Source organism: Lemur catta, chromosome X (genome assembly GCF_020740605.2).
Source record: "Lemur catta isolate mLemCat1 chromosome X, mLemCat1.pri, whole genome shotgun sequence".
NCBI classification, from domain to species: Eukaryota; Metazoa; Chordata; class Mammalia; order Primates; family Lemuridae; genus Lemur; species Lemur catta.
Genome location: NC_059155.1, coordinates 61,069,546 through 61,084,778, shown reverse-complemented (window position 1 = coordinate 61,084,778; position 15,233 = coordinate 61,069,546).

Below are 15,233 nucleotides of genomic sequence, written 5' to 3'. Positions count from 1 at the left end.
TGTGCAACCGATCTCCAGGACTCTTTTCATCTTTCAGAACTGAAACCCTATAGATATTAAACAATTTCTCATTCTCCCCTCCCTCCAGCCCTCAGCAACCACCTTCCCAACTATTTTTTTCTCAACTGTAAAATAAGGACAATATTCCAAAAGGATTGTTATGAGAATTAAATAAGTGTCATGGAATAAATGTTTGTGTCCTCCCTAAATTCATGTTGAAATACTAAGCCCCAATATAATGGTATTGGGGGTGGGGCCTTTGGGAGGTGGTTAGGTCATGAGGATGGAGCTTTCATGAATGAGATTAGTGCCCTTACAAAAGAGAACCCAGGGAGCTCTCTAGCTCTCTTTATGCCAGGTGAAGATATAAGAAGTTGGCAGTGTGCAACCAGGAAGACGATCCTCCCCAGAACCTAACCATGCTGGCATCCTGATTTCAGACTTCCAGCCTCCAGCACTGTGAGAAGTAAATTTCTGTTATTTATAAACTACCTAGTCTATGGTACTTTGTTATAGCACCACAAACTAAGACAATAATGTATGCAAATTGCTTGCTATAGTGCTTCATACACAATTAAGTGCTCAGCAAATGTTAAATATTATTATTATTTATGATTCTGTCCTAAAACACCATGAATTAATATGGGTGAAATGGGGTATGTAAGCACAAATGCAGCCTATAATCCAAGAAAGAGGAATAAAAAGGAAGCAGACAACATGAGACCATATGTGGAAGAGGAAAGAGGAGGATGAATACTCTTAACATGGAGATAGGGAGTTGGGATGCAGGTTCTGATCTACTTTGACTTGACTGCTGGCTGTATATGAGCCTTAATTTCCTTTTGGCTCCTGTGGGCAAATGGCTTGGAAGACCTGGGCTATTTTCCATTTATTCTGATGCTGAGGTGGCACACAACAGTGGGTTTTTGTTTAGCTTAATTTAAAGCATGCTATTTAAAAAGTGAATTAGTTTTAAATATTTATTAACTGGGATTTTTATATAAGAATCTGTATTTCGGGCTTCATTCACTTTGGAAGATCTGCTAAAAAGTGGTCCTCTTGGCCGGGCACGGTGGCTCACGCCTGTAATCCTAGCACTCCGGGAGGCCGAGGCGGGTGGATCGCTCAAGGTCAGGAGTTCGAGACCAGCCTCAGCAAGAGCAAGACCCCATCTCTACCAAAAAAATAGAAAGAAATTATCTGGCCAACTAAAATATATATAGAAAAAATTAGCCGGGCATGGTGACACATGCCTGTAGTCCCAGCTACCCGGGAGGCTAAGGTAGTAGGATCGCTGAAGCCCAGGAGTTTGAGGTTGCTGTGAGCTGGGCTGATGCCACGGCACTCACTCTAGCCAGGACATCAAAGCGAGACTCTGTCTCAAAAAAAAAAAAAAAAGTGGTCCTCTTTTCATTGGGGCAACAGTTGGCTGGACTATGTAGATGGTTCCTTCTTAGCCCATATCACTCAATTATGTTACTGCTCAGCCTCTGAGGAAGGTGGCTGTGAGGTTAACTGGGCAAATTTAAAAAATATCATCAGACAAACTCATACTTCTAATATAATATCATCACCACTACCATGACACATAATGCTGATCCCACCTTTTCTAGGAAACTTGATATCCCTGACTACAAATATGTTATAGATTATGTTCTCTAAAGTTAGCACTTTTAAGAACTGTGAAAGATATGAGATTTTACTCTACTTGTAAGCTAACAAATTAGCTTAGCACAGTTTCATGGATGCTGGCTGAAGAAATTAGACTCCTATGTTAGAGACAATGGACAGTTTATGCCTCACAGCAGTAACAGCAGCCAGAGCATTAGCATTTATACTGCTTGCCTAAGCCTCAGTTCTCACCAGGCAACACAAAGAGGACGAGGTGATACCTGCCCATGCGTGGGTTGCATTATAGGAAAAGGACCCTGAGCTTAGGGAACTTGAATCTTTTATAATAGTCAGTAAGCATACTTGATCTTTGCTCTAGAAGGAGACATTATCTTTATTATAAAGGGACAGTCAACAAACCCGCCTTTTGTTCTGAAGGGAGACATTATTTTATTTCTGTCTTCTAAGGTTGTTTGTTATACACATATCCTAGAAAAGTTAGTCTGGAACAAAGGTAGTCAATGCCTCTGCTTCTAAGATGTACAGAAACACAAAAGACCCAAGGAGAATTGTCTCCCAGCATGCACCCAGCATCATTTGTCCTGCCAAACTTGCCTTCACTTTAGAACAAGCTTGCACTTAGAAAGTACGTAAGAAACCCTGTTTGTTTACTCTCACGCTTCACTCTGACACCAAATGTGTGGAGAGTTTTCCCACACCCACCAATTCTTCAACTCTCTGAACACCAAGTGGGTATCCTACAATTAAATTCTGACAACTACATGGAGCTAGTGCAGACCCCACAGGTTAAGGGCTTAGTCTGTCCTTAACTTTTTTTTTTTTTTGAGGCAGAGTCCCGCTCTGTCACCCTGGCTAGAGTGCCGTGGCGTCAGCCTAGCTCACAGCAACCTCAAACTCCTGGGCTTAAGCAATTCTTCTGCCTCAGCCTCCCGAGTAGCTGGGACTACAGGCATGCGCCACCATGCCCAGCTAATTTTTTCTGTATATTTTTAGTTGTCTGGCTAATTTCTTTCTATTTTTAGTAGAGACGGGGTCTCGCTCTTGCTCAGGCTGGTCTCGAACTCCTGAGCTCAAATAATCCTTCTGCCTCGGCCTCCCAGAGTGCTAGGGTCACAGGCGTGAGCCACCGCTTCCCGCCTGTCCTTAACTTTAAGACTGCCCCCACTTCAGATGTCAATTGCTAGAAGTAGATTCCCAGGCGGCCCACATTTCTGTCCAACTTGACTGCATACTGAGGGTTCCCACAGGTTCAGTAATTTGCTATGACAGCTCACAAAACTCAGGAAACCACTTTCTTACATTTACCAGTTTATTATAAAGAATATGATAAAGGATACAGATGAATAGCCAGGTGAAGAGGTGCAGAGGGAAAAGTCTGGAACCGCACCAAATACAGGAGCTCCTGTCTCATGGAGTTGGGGTGCACCACCTCCTGGCATGTGGATATGTTCATCAATCCACGAGCTCTCTGGACCCTATACTTTAGGGATTTTTGTGGAGGTTTCATCACTTAGTCATGATTGATTATTAACTCAATCTCCAGCTTCTCTCCACTCCCTGGAGGATGGGAGGTGGGACTGAATGTTCTAAGCTTCTAAGCATGGCTTAGTTTTTCAGGTGACCAACCCCCATCCAGGAGCCCACCAAGAGTAACCTCGTTAGAACAAAAGACACTCCTATTACGCAGGAAGTTCCACGGAATTTAGGAGCTTTGTTTCAGGAATCAGGTTCAAAGACCAAATATTATAACACAAAATACACCTAGTACCTGTATGGCCCTGTAAATTACAAGGGTTTGGGAAGCTCTGTGCCAGGAACCAGGGGCAGAGACCAGATATGTATATTTTTTATTATGTCACACTTACCAAAGCAAACCAACAAGGCACATTATATATGAAGTATACTGGATATTCATTCACTCCTTAAGCAAATATTTATTGCACACAATGATAAGAGATGTGTTAGACCCTGGAAATACAACTTGAAAAAGACCCATTCTTTTCCCTCAGGGCACTCACAATATAGTTTGTGATTCAGACAAGTAAATCAACAGTGTAACAAGTGCTACCTGTGAACAAAGGAAGGGCAGCCAGCCTGGGGTGTAAGAAGGATGGCTTCCATGAGGACTCACTTCAGCAGGACCCCAAAAGAGGAGTAGGAGTAAGAGGGAATAAGAAGGGAGAGGATGAGCCCAGAATGTCAGGCAGAGGAGAAGGGCTGAGGTTATGAATTGGTGGAATGTGATGAGAAACTTGGACTCATTGGAGGGCAACGTGGGAACAACCCTCGAGGCAGGGACACCAGTTAAGAGGCTTTTGCAAAAGCATGAGATGGTGCTGGCATGGCATAAGAAAGTGGCAAAGAAAGAAGACACAGATGAGTGATATTAAGGAGGTAGAATTGATCAGACTTGGTGATGAACTGGATGAGACAGTGAGGGGAGAGGGAGACTCTAAGATCATGCCCAGTTTTTGGCTTGGGCAACTGGGTGATTGGTGATGGCATTAACTAAGTTAGAGAACAGAGGAGGAACAAGTTTGGGGTGAATTTAAAGAGTTCAAATTTGGATACCCCGAGTTCAAGCTACCCATAACCCAAGTGGAGATAGCTATTAATAGTAGGTAAATAGACATGGAAGAATCTTAGCTATGTAAATCCAAGGTATTATTTTCTAATTGCTAGTATTACATTAATGCTCTTTATAATTTAAAAATTAATTATTTCAACATATTAGATTATATGCAAATCAATAACCATCAGACAAATGTTATACATAGGAAGCATATAATGATTTGTACATAACCTACAGAGAAGAACACAGCTAAAAATGCCACGTGGGCATCCATTAAGCAGACAACTCACAGGCACGAATATAAACCCAGAGTACTTAACAGTGTGCTCTCCTCATCATCAAGTAAATCTTTTAAGGAAAGGAAATAGCACTTCATTTTAAGTCAAGGTGCCATTTCCACTGTAATTGCGACTGATATATCGCTAATGCACCAAGACAATTTGTGATTTAAAAAAAAACCAACCCATAAGTTCACTATATCTCAGTTCATAATCACTAGAGCTTTCTTTGTGAAGCTCTTTTAAAAAGCTTACATTAACCATCCAAAAGCCATGAAAAAATAGCTAATTTTGCCTGTGACATTGTCATTATTACCAGAACAAGATAAAATTCCAAATTGTTAATGAACTCAGTGAATTTTAATTTCTATGGGGACCTTGTAAGAAAGAAACATTTCCCCATTAATATTGCATATTTATTTACCAATCTAAACAAATGAAGTTCTTCCCACCATATCCTACAGTATATATTTGTCACAATCAGTGAAAATAGAAATGAGTCAGACCAGGCATAATTGGATACCAATTGTCCCTTCATCCATCACTAATGCTTCTAATCTGTTAAAGACATGTTTGCCTTTCTCTGAGATATGCTATGGCTCATATTTCCTACAGACTCGTCATGAAAGCATTGCCAATAGTGAGTTTCCACTCATCACTGTTTGGTCCTACCTTAGTTACAGCACCTAATGAACACTAGGGAAGGGAACACTGTATTATCTTGCTGACACAGCAAGACAAATCATTCCAATTTGATCGAATGCAAGTTGTAGTTCAGTCAGACAGTCACGATCTCAGACTTTTCACTTCTTATTTATATGACTTTTCTTTCCTCTAAATTTCAGCTGTACTAAGACATGTCTGCATTATTTCCACTAAAAGCTTTTTAAAGCCACCACCATAGGAATATTTTACAATACTAAATATTTGTTTTCAGGTTGACATTGGAGATGGCAGATTTTCTCCTCCTGAAGAATATATTTCAAACAAGTGTTTACCTGTAAGCTACATTTCTTTAAATTCTTTCCTCTCCATTTTCCTCAAGACCATAAAAGCAAAAGGGAACAGCTCCTAGTAAATTAGCAGCCTAGTCCCTGAAATGCAGTGATGATATAAGAGAAAGGGAGGGAGATGGTCAATTCTCTTCTGCATGTTACTGGTTAATCAAGGATCATTGATTGAGACTGGTTTTTATTTCAAAACCAACCAACCATTGCATTCTTTGACTTTTCTAGTCTATTCACTGAAGGTGAACGATTCCATGAAGATGAACACGGTAAGATACCTGATCTGTTGTTTCAATCAAAGCCAGCAATAATTCTGGGGATTATTCCATACAGAGCTTGCCAGGGTAAGGGTAAAGCTTCTGCATCAAAACCGTTGTCCATTTTATGCCTTGAGGAATTGGCTCCTTCCAGGCCTCCAGATTCCAGAGGCTTAGCTGTGATTGATTATTGCTCTGGTCTCATTTGAGAGCAGCTTATGTCTGGGGGTGGCCCAGGATCTTCACGGCTTGAATTTAACAGGTATGGGTTATTAGAACAGGTTCCAAGAACACAATGTAAAAACAAAAGAAAATGGCAGAGCAGAATTGAGAGATAACATCATCACAGGCTTGAGGCTCAGTGCAGAAAGCTGAAGTGCACCTCCAAGAGAGAGCAAGTCAGGCGTAGGTTAAGGCCGATGAGAGGATCATTTGACACTTGAGGGGAGGGTCCAAGTGAAAGGCTGCCCATGACAGGAGGCTTCGGGGTTCAGGGCAACAGGAGGTGGTGGGGACACTGTCAGAGTGGGAGTGGGAAAAGCAAGTGGAAAGGTAAAGGAGAGTGTATCAGACATGTTTACTCGCTTGGCAAATTTTCTCTGCTTCAACTTATAGCCACTAGAACATTTTGTGTTGTCATGGTTCTAGACATTGAGTGAACAGTGCTGTGGGCTGTGAGCAGAGCTTTAACAGGCAATGGAGCTTGTTGATTATTTTTCTTATGATGACCTACCTTTCCCCCATGTTTCATTTTCTCCAGTTGCTCCAAGGTTACTTTGGGCTCTGTACTTGAGTTTTCTGCCACTTAAGAAGACAATCCAGCCCAGCCACACAAATAAGCCACTCAAAGGTGGACTGAATTGTCAGACACACAAATGCTAAGGACTTAAATGGGCCTGAGTGAAATTATAAGGCACATTTTCTGGCATTTCCTCAGACATTACCAGATTCACTCTAGTCTAGAACATTAAACAATCCATTTCAGCCCTGTATTCCTCCCGAGACAAAGCATGTGTCTATAAAAGGCCCCTGCTGCTCAGCAGGGGGAGGGCGACCTCACAGTGTACAGAAACCAATAAAGCACTTTGAGTCTGGCAAAACCCCAGCCCATCATGGCTCCACAGATGTTAGTTTTAGTGAAAAAACAACAACAAAAATCAGATGCTTTTGCCAAGGGAACAGCAATGGAAGGTCACTGTTTTCTGTGCTTACTTTTCTCTGTGTTGGTCGCTGAGCCCTTCTCCCCCTCCCACCAGCTCTCCTCACAGCTACCTTTTCATCCCCCTGTCGTCACCCCTGTCTGTGCCTCTTCTTCCAGCCAGCTTCAGCTCACCCTTCCACCCCTCCCTTGCTCTGTCTTTGCTGCTTCTACCTGAGGGGCTATTAGTCTAACAGAAGCTTTCAGGGGAAAAAGCAGTGAATATTGTTTTTGCAGAGGCAAAGTCAGCCTTCACTGTGAGCTGGACAGTGGTGCAAAGGCACAGTGAGCCAAAAAGGGCACTGGTGTGGGAGGGAGCAGGAGACCTGGGACTAGTCCCAGCTCTGTCCCCAACTGTTAGGGAGACCTGGGACAAGCCACTTCCCTTTGGGGCTCAGGTTTCCCTGTCTGTAAAACAAGGAAGTTCCCTATTTGGAGAAACTCGGAAGTATTGTTCATAATCAAGAAATGAGGTTGGAGGGTTGGAGGCATAGTTGTCCTGAAAATCATTTTTTTCTAAAGCCTGAGTGAGATTAAAATAGTGTGATAAAACTGTCTGCTCATTGGAAACAATGAAAGCAACACACACCCATTAAAACGAGAAAAGTCAGAGCTATCTAAAAATCTCCTCATTCAGAATAAGATTATTCTTAGGAGATCTATCAGTATCAACCTTGATAAATCTTCCTTCTGAAAGGCATCATGCCCAGAGAGGGCTTTAGCATCCCAAAGGAACAGGTAGAGGTTTGAATTTCCTGTGTTTACTGCAGCACTATTCACAATAGCCAAGATAAGGAATCAACCTAAATTCCATCAACAAATGAATGGGTAAAGAAAATATGGTATATACACACAATGGAATACTATTCACCCTTAAGAAAAGAAGGAATCTCTGTCTTTTGTGACAACAGGGATGAACCTTGAGGACATTATGTTAAATGAAATAAGCCAGGCACAGAAAGGTAAATGCCATATGACCTCACTTATCTGTGGAATCTAAAAAAGTCCAACTGGTAGAAGTAGAGAGTAGAATGGCAGTCGCCAGGGGCTGGAAGGATGGGGCAAGGGATATGGGAAGATGTTGGTCAAAGGATACAAAGTTTCAGCTAGACAGGAGGAATAGGTTTTTGAGATTTGTTACATAGCCTGATGACTATAGTTAATTATAATGTGTTGTATATTTCAAAACTGCTAAAAGCGTAAATTTCAAAGGTTCTCCAGTAAGGCAAAGAACAAAAGACATTCCCCAGACCCCTCCTGATCACCTGCCTGAGGCAGGGATGCAGGCTTCAATTTCCAAAAAGAATGGGGGAAGTTTTAAAGAGATAAAGAAAACCCTTTTTTCCATTTTATTTTTTTCCAGGCCACTTCCTCAGTTACATATTCCCTATTCTCAATTTTGCTCTTCTATATCTATGGGAGGAGGGGTGACTACTCTGTTACACTCACCACAAAAAATGATAAATATGTGAGGTGATGGATACCTTAATCAGCTTGATTTAATCATTCCACCGTGTATACATGTATGAAAACATCACATTGCTCCCATAAATATACACAATTATAATTTGTTAATTAAAAGTAAATAATAGGCCAGGCGCAGTGGCTCACGCCTGTAATCCTAGCACTCTGGGAGGCGAGGCGGGCGGATCGTTTGAGCTCAGGAGTTGGAGCCCAGCCTGAGCAAGAGCGAGACCCCGTCTCTACTAAAAACAGAAAGAAATTATATGGATAGCTAAAAAAATATATATATAGAAAAAATTAGCCAGGCATGGTGGTACATGCCTGTAGTCCCAGCTACTCGGGAGGCTGAGGCAGGAGGATTGCTTGAGCCCAGGAGTTTGAGGTTGCTGTGAGCTAGGCTGACGCCATGGCACTCACTCTAGCCCGGGCAACAGAGTGAGACTCTTGTCTCAAAAAAAAAAAAAAAAAGTAAATAATAAAAAAGTGTGAATTGCCTAAATATTGAACACATTCTATGCAATAAAAATCACCAAAAACAAAGGTAACGATTTATGTGTTGTATTTAACTTGTGGCTAATCAACCTGGTGAAGTAGAACAAACTTGAGACCTAAAATTAGAATATCAGGGTGCTAGTTCTGACTCAGCTCTTTATTGGCTATATTTGTCAGAGTCAAACTCATAGCTCTCCATTTGTTCCCCCTGGCCCCCAACACATGGGCATACGCCCCCACACACAGATCTTTTTTCTCCTTCTTTGCCTTAACTGTGCCGCGGGGGACTGACTTCTATGGACTGCGTCACCCTTGACCTCTGGCTTTTAGTTGGATTTGGTCAGTGGGAGGCACCAGCAAGAAACAGGGGGGTAGGAAGAGAGGAAGTTGTATTTATTCCTCATCCTCCTTCTCTCCCTTTCTGGTAGGATGTGATTTTTGCAGTCCCTTTGTTCCTGTATCTATAGCCACAGCTCTGCCAGGAAGCCCCTCTTCCAAGACAATAGCTCTGCCCTGGTTCTGGTAATACTACCTCCTTTCCTTGCCCTTGCTGGTCCAGAGAAGGTGAGGCCCCAGCAATTCCCCACCATGCCCTGTCAGGGCCTCAGGACCTTTGGCCTGCCCACATCCATGTAAACAGTCTCTTCTTCAACTCTCTTTGGTTACACTGTTGAGTGCACCATCTGTTTCCTGCCAGGATCCTGCCTGATACAGCGTCTAGCCAGTAAACAAAACCCTTATTGAGTGTTTAACCCAGAGCACTTTAATGCAGTGAGCTGGTTACTCAGGTAAAGGAATTGCTGAGAAGCCAAACAGGCCTCTTGGCAACTCAGAGATTAGTAATAGCAGGAAACTACAAAAACAAGGAGAAAGCAGGGAGGCCACAGGTACTGAGGAACAGGAGACAACCAGGAGAAAGCTGGCACCAAGATGGGTCTGTCAGCAAGGGAAAAGACATAGCCCCTGCGAGAGAAGCCATATGAGGCAGGGAGGGGTGGCCTAGCTTCTTTCACCTCCCATCCTGCCTTCCACCAATTCCTTCCATTGGCTGTACCCAGGCAACTGACTTGAAAACCTCCTCAGAAAATTGGCCTGCAGGGGTCAACCCCCTGCCATACAAAGGGGAACAGGAAAAGGACACGAGAATAGACTGAGAGCAAATGGGTTTATACCACCATAATGGCTGTGACATCTTGGGCCAGTTACTAAACCACTCTGAGCCTTCGTGTCTTTATGTACAAAAGGAGATGATTAATACTTCATGGGGATGCTCTGAACCAAATCTAAATGAGCGAGAGCATGTAGGAGTGTTTGGTAAAGTCTAAGGTGTGTATTAAGGTGGCTCCGTGGCGCAATGGATAGCGCATTGGACTTCTAAGGTGTGTATTAAATAAGGTGTCTGAGCGTCCTGGAGTTTTATGGGCCTGTCAGTTTCTAATACCATCGCTTTCATTCTCAGGCAACTGCTTTTAGTGTAATACCTCAACCAAAGAAACGCACTTGCCAGATCCATTCTCTTAAATTGCCTAAAGCCTGTTTTGCAAGGAAAGGCAATTAAAGCACCGGCTTGGGGAATGCAGTCATGGCTCAGGGAACGCAGTCATTTGTTTGTGACCAGGGTCTACTGGCTACCAAATCAAGGGGTCTGCAGGGGGGCCTGGCTCCTGTCTTGCACAGCCCAGCTGCATCCTTGAGGACATGTGCCAAGTCCAATGTGGCACACAGAAAAAAGTGTTCCCCCTTAGGGGTCCCCACACCAGGCAGTGTTTAGGGAGAGATAGCAGAGAGCCAGATGGAAAACAGGCACATCTCTGAACAGGATTAGCTTCCATGTCCCCTGGGTTCTGGTGAAGCCAGAAGCCAAGCTGGGGAGTCAGTCGCCTGCACAGAATCACCACTCCACCAGCAGGATGCATTTGCTCAGCACCTGCTTTATAAGGTCGGTGGAGATTGTCTTCAGTACCTGCCTAGTCCTTCCTCCTTCAGCTGCTCATTTATCCTCCCATTCTCTTCCCAGGTGATGCCTTTCTTCCTTCCACCTTTTTTTTTTTTTGAGGCAGAGTCCTCCCCTGTCACCCTGGCTAGAGTGCCATGGCGTCAGCCTAGCTCACAGCAACCTCAAACTCCTGGGCTCAAGCAATCCTCCTGCCTCAGCCTCCCAAGTAGCTGGGACTACAGGCATGTGCCACCATGCCTGGCTAATTTTTTTCTATATATTTTTAGTTGTTCAGCTGATTTCTTTTTATTTTTTGGTAGAGACGGGGTCTCGCTCTTGCTCAGGCTGGTCTCGAACTCCTGAGCTCAAAAGATCCACCTGCCTGGGCCTCCCAGAGTGCTAGGATTACAGGCGTGAGCCACCGCGCCCGGCCACCTTTGTTTTAATATTCATCTTCAAGAGGGATCTGGGCCCAGGCTTTTGAATCACTGTGCTGTATTACCTCTGCAGTGATTCTGGAATGTGGTTGCATTTGGAACCATCTGGGGAGCATTTAGAAACCCCAATGCCTAGGCCATACTCTAGACCATATTAGAATCTCTGGGATAGGGATGTAGATACTGATATTTTTTTAAAGTTCCCCAGGTGATGTGAATGTGCAGCCAAGGTCAAGAGTCACTGTTTTAGGAGCAGCATTTAACCTTGTCCCATTGTGCAATAAAGCCATGCTCTTCCTGCTGAAAGAATGTCATTGAGAGAGGCTTGCAGGGCAAAGAATCTTCTCAAATCACAAGTTGGCTGTCTGATGAATGGTCAGGGCAAGAGGCAATTCCAGGTCACTGTGCTTCTGGAGCAATTGCACAACCCCACCATGAACACCCAGTCTGTTGCCAAAACTGTGGTCATCTCACAGTTAACCAATGCCTTGGGATGGGGCAAGGGGAAGGGATCCAATTTTCTCTATGTCATAGAAGCTTTGTGACATGGGGGTTCAGTGGACTTTAGATATCTAAAATGAGAGGAGGAGAAAATGTGGGCCTGGGAGGTTAAGTGACTTTCATGAAGCTCCATAATGGGCTTCTGGCAGAGCTGGGATTGACTCCAGGTCTTCCTCTTGGAGATCCTGCCTCAGTTCCATTCCCTTCTCCACATGTCCTAATGCTTCTGCTGGCATTTAAGCCCCCTTAGCAAAATTTTGAAGGTTTTAAAAATAATGATTCTGGCCGGGCATGGTAGCTCACGCCTGTAACCCTAGCACTCTGGGAGGCCGAGGCGGGTGGATAGTTTGAGCTCAGGAGTTTGAGACCAGCCTGAGCAAAAGCGAGACCACGTCTCTACTAAAAAAAATAGAAATAAATTATATGGACAACTAAAAATATATATAGAAAAAATTAGCCGGGCATGGTGGCGCATGCCTGTAGTCCCAGCTACTCAGGAGGCTGAGGCAGGAGAATCGCTTGAGCCCAGGAGTTTGAGGTTGCTGTGAGCTAGGCTGATGCCACGGCACTCTAGGCTGGGCAACAGAGTGAGACTCTGTCTCAAAAAAAAAAAGAAAATGATGATTCTTGTATTAGGATCCAAATAAATAAGGTGGGACAATGATAATGATTAGGAAATATTCATGTTTTTTGTGCATGAGGCGTTCGCATGCTGATTTGTTTACCTGGCAAATAAACTGGAGCCTGTGATGTCACTACACATGGATGAAAAGTTTCAACATTCGTCTGTGCAAGCAAGGAGAAGAAAACTTATTCTGTTTGTGAGACGTAGGTAGAATTACGTTAATTTGAATAAAGCTATCTATTAAACTGTAGCAGCTCACCTTGGATAATTTTTCAGCGTTTGGGGAAGAGAGATAACTATCACTCATTTGGTTGAAAATGATTATGTAAATATTCTCAAGATGACATTTTTAAAAATATATACATTGTGCTTTGGTGCTTTTGACAGATAACATGAAGTAATATCATGACATCTTATAGTTTCCAAGTTTTAGAAAGGGTTCAGTTTGAAAAATGGGCTAATTGCTTTTTTTTGTTTGTGAGACAGAAATGAGCATATAAAGACATAAAAGTTTTTTGGAAATTTACATATTAACCTAGAATTTTGAGACCTGATTGCTTCTCAGTACTGTGCCCCTTAGCTCCAATAAGACCCGTGACTTGTGGACCCTAGGGCTGGGACTAGAGTGAGGCAAGGGAGGTGCCTAGGACACCAAATGTGAGGGGGTGTCACTCTCAGGTGCTGAGCCTGCATTTGTGTAATCCTGAGAGACAGATGGAGAATGGAACCTGTATCAGAATGTCCTGGAGGGCTTATTGCTAGAGGCCACCTCCCAGAGTTTCTGATTCCATAAGTCTGGACCAGTTGGAGAATCTGCATTTCTAACAAGCTTCCAGGTGCCTCTGTTGGTCCAGGGAACGCACTATGAGAACTGCTGCTCTAGAGCAATGTCTCTCAAACTGGGGTCCCTGACTGAGAATCTAAGAATGTTAAAAAACTATACCTTGGGATTGTTTTAATCAGGTATGGTTAGGTAACAGACAGGGAGACAACTACTCACAGTTCCCAAGAGGAGGGGGCATGTTATATGGGGAAGTAACAGGGTTGGTTAGGAGGCAGAAAGAATGAGGGGAAATCATGGGCAAAAGCCTTGATTGTGGGTTTTTGCAGGAAGGGAAGGGCAAGGCAAGGTCAGCAGTTTAGGATTGGCTAGTTTGAATAATTTCAGTGGCCTCTGGACTATAGAGGTAGTCTCTTATACAGTGCCTGGCTCTGGGGTAATTTAGGGCAGGCTTGGTGTGTTTAAGAGTTAAATAAGAGAGGTGGTTGGAGGTCTGGGCTATGAATTGGTTAGTTTGCATGTGAAAGGTGGGCTGGCAGGCACATTGTTTGCTATCTCTAGGAATTAGCTAGCCCTGAGAGGGGCAATCTCTCCAGGATTAGCAGGGCCCCAAGATGTCAAATTATTATAAAATGTGGAAAATTTTAAAAAACTCTTCAATACAAAGAGGAATGATCTATTCTGTTTTTTATGGTAATGATAATCTTCATTTTTTCGTACTGATTGTAAAGACCAAATCCATTTCTGGAGATAATTCCCAATATAAAGAGAGTTTCATAAAATGAGACTTTAGTTTTTGAAGTCATTGTCTCTAAAACTGGGGACCAAGGACCTTCAGAAATCCAAAAAATATATCCTTATGGATCCAAGAGAATTTTTTTAAACATTAAAAGGGCTTCATATTTAACTCAACTTTGAGAAACATATTGTATTTGTATTCACATTAATCTTTACTAACACTCCTCTTTAGTCGATGAACAGCAAGCATTACCTTTTTACTGTTTTTGAAAAGTGAACTTTTCTAAAACAATATATAGGGCATCAGAAGTATTATCAAGTCATCAGGTCATTCTCCCTACCAAGTCATCCTTTTGTCTTTTGTCTACTCATAAAATGTTTTATAAACCCACAATACAGTGTCTATGTGTATGTGTGTACATGTTTACACAAAGGGTTTCACTAAGATATTCTGAAATATTACTTTCAGGAATGGTTATGTAGGTCACTCAACTGATTCAAGAGCCAAATCATTTTATCTGTGTGTGGGGAGTGAGGGGGTGTCTTTCACTGTGTCTCTGTGGCAAGACAAATGGGGGAAAAGTCCACTTTTCTCTGAGGAGAATCTGGTCTACTACAAAGATAAAAGTAGCATCATTTTTATCAGTCCAATACACACTGCTACTGCTCAATGAGCAGGTGGCTATTTATAAAGGTGGCATTCTGCATCAGCTGCTGCGTATTTGAGGAGTTTTCTGAAAAAAAAAAAAAAAAAAAAAAAAAAAAAAAAAAAATCACAGTTCCTTCCAAACTTTATTCGGGTCATTGAAGCTGAGGTTTCAGTGATACTTGAAATCTTTTCTGGGCTGAAAAGTATATAGAATTCCCCAACAGAACCATAATAAAGTCTGGAAATTACTTCTGGCTGGAGTAGAGTTTTCATGAGGGACTTAAAAAGCCTTAAGTGTATACTTAGCTGGCTATAAGGGAAGCCATGCGCACCCCAGCAAAATAGAGCGATACACAATGAAACATTTCATGGTCCACAAACTATCCCTTACTAATTTGGATAACTGGAGCACAGAGTTTATTTTTCCTTATTTTATTTATTTTTGTTTTGCTGAAAACCTATGGCTTACTGAGGCACATCTACCTCACCCTTAGCATTTTGTTATTTTTCCAGGTTTTCTCATGTTTCTTCCTTCTCAAACCCTTTCTCTGACCCTTGCCTGTGTTCTTGCCATTTCTTCCTTCTCTTATTATTGATCAACAAATAATTAGATAGATATTTAATCATATTGGGTAAATATCTACTAATATTTCCTAACTTACATGG